We start from the raw sequence: 1,983 nt of genomic DNA on the forward strand, positions 1-1,983 counted from the left end.
AAGCCCACTTGATCATGGTGGATAAGCTTTTTGATGTGCTGCTGGATTCAGTTTGCCAGTATTTTATTGAGGATTTTTGCATCGATGTTTATCAGGGATATTGGTCTAAAATTCTCTCTTTTTTTTTTTGTATCTCTGTCAGGCTTTGGTATCAGGATGATGTTGGCCTTGTAAAATTAGTTAGGGAGGACTCCTTCTTTTTCTATTGATTGGAATAATTTCAGAAGGAAAGGTACCAACTCCTCCTTGTACCTCTGGTAGAATTCGACTGTGAATCCATCTGCTCCTGGACTTTTTTTGGTTGGTAGGCTATTAATTATTGCCTCAATTTCAGAGCCTGCTATTGGTCTATTCAGGGATTCAACTTCTTCCTGGTTTAGTCTTGGGAGAGTGTAAGTGTCCAGGAAATTATCCATTTCTTCTAGGTTTTCTAGTTTATTTGTGTAGAGGTGTTTATAGTATTCTCTGATGGCAGTTTGTATTTCTGTGGGGTTGGTGGTGATATCTCCTTTATCATTTTTTATTGCATCTATTTGATTCTTCTCTCTTTTTTTCTTTATTAGTCTTGCTAGTGGTCTATCAATTTTGTTGATCTTTTTAAAAAACCAGCTCCTGGATTCATTGATTTTTTTGGAGAGTTTTTTGTGTCTCTATCTCCTTCAGTTCTGCTCTGATCTTAGTTATTTCTTGTCTTCTGCTAGCTTTTGAATGTGTTTGCTCTTGCTTCTCTAGTTCTTTTAATTGTGATGTTAGGGTGTCAATTTTAGATCTTTCCTGCTTTCTTTTGTGGGCATTTAGTGCTATAAATTTCCCTCTACACACTGCTTTAAATGTGTCCCACAGATTCTGGTATGTTGTATCTTTGTTCTCATTGGTTTCAAAGAACATCTTTATTTCTGCCTTCATTTCGTTATGTACCCAGTAGTCATTCAGGAGCAGGTTGTTCAGTTTCCATGTAGGGTTCAGCAGCTTTTAAATACACAAACTCCCTTTAGCCTGAGAACATTCATCATGTGACCACCTGTTGAAATGAGGCCCAAAGTCCCTGCCCTTGTTGACAGGAAAAGTGCCTTCTGGGGCCTCCTGCCTTTCCTTTTCTTTGTTTTTAGTTGTATATATGTAAGGTGTACAACATGATATTTTGATAAACATACACATAGTGAAAAGACTACTGTAGTCAACTCTATGTTTTCAACTATAAGGGGAGTCATTATGTTTTTGTTGTTGTTTTTAGATTCTACATATAAGTAAGATCATGTAGTATTTGTCTTTCTGTGCCTGGCTAATTTCACTTAGCATGATGTCTTCCAGTTTCATCCATGCTATTGAAATGGCAAGGGAAACCTAGACCTGTTCTGTTTTCCTTCTGCCTCAGCTCCAACAATTTGATATAATGGGAAAAGCACTGAGAAAAATGGACACCTGGATTTCAGCCAGGGTTCAATCCCATCATAATTGCTAGGTGATGTTGGCCAAGTCCCTCCCCTGAGCTGAGACTTAGTTTCCCCATTAGTAAAACCAGATTTTGATCAAAGCCAAGTCAACAGAGTACCCAACAGCTACCCTTAATCTTTACCACATCCTGACCCTCCCCACCGATTGTGCTGTCGCCCTCACACCAGCCCATTCCAGGAACACAACCCCATCTTTTGGTTCTCTGTTACACAACTTGGAAGAGTTAGCAACTTCAAAGGAATTTGATCAGACACCAAGTAAGGACAACTAGGAGACTAAACCTGAAAATACAAGGGTCAAACTCTCAGGTCTAACTCTCAGTGATCCCCCCAGCCTCCACACCCCTATCCCACCCTCAGATCCTTGCCCTCAGTTCCATGTGGCAGGGTCTCCTGTGATGTGACACTCCAGTTCTATCACGGGAAAAGTTGGATCCTAAATTGAGGAGATTAAAGGGGTGCTGGTGCCAGGAATGGGACCCACAGGCAAGCTGAGAGCAAAGAGCAGAAACAAAACAGACATTTCTCC

Source organism: Piliocolobus tephrosceles, chromosome 12 (assembly GCF_002776525.5).
Source record: "Piliocolobus tephrosceles isolate RC106 chromosome 12, ASM277652v3, whole genome shotgun sequence".
In the NCBI taxonomy this organism is placed as follows: Eukaryota; Metazoa; Chordata; class Mammalia; order Primates; family Cercopithecidae; genus Piliocolobus; species Piliocolobus tephrosceles.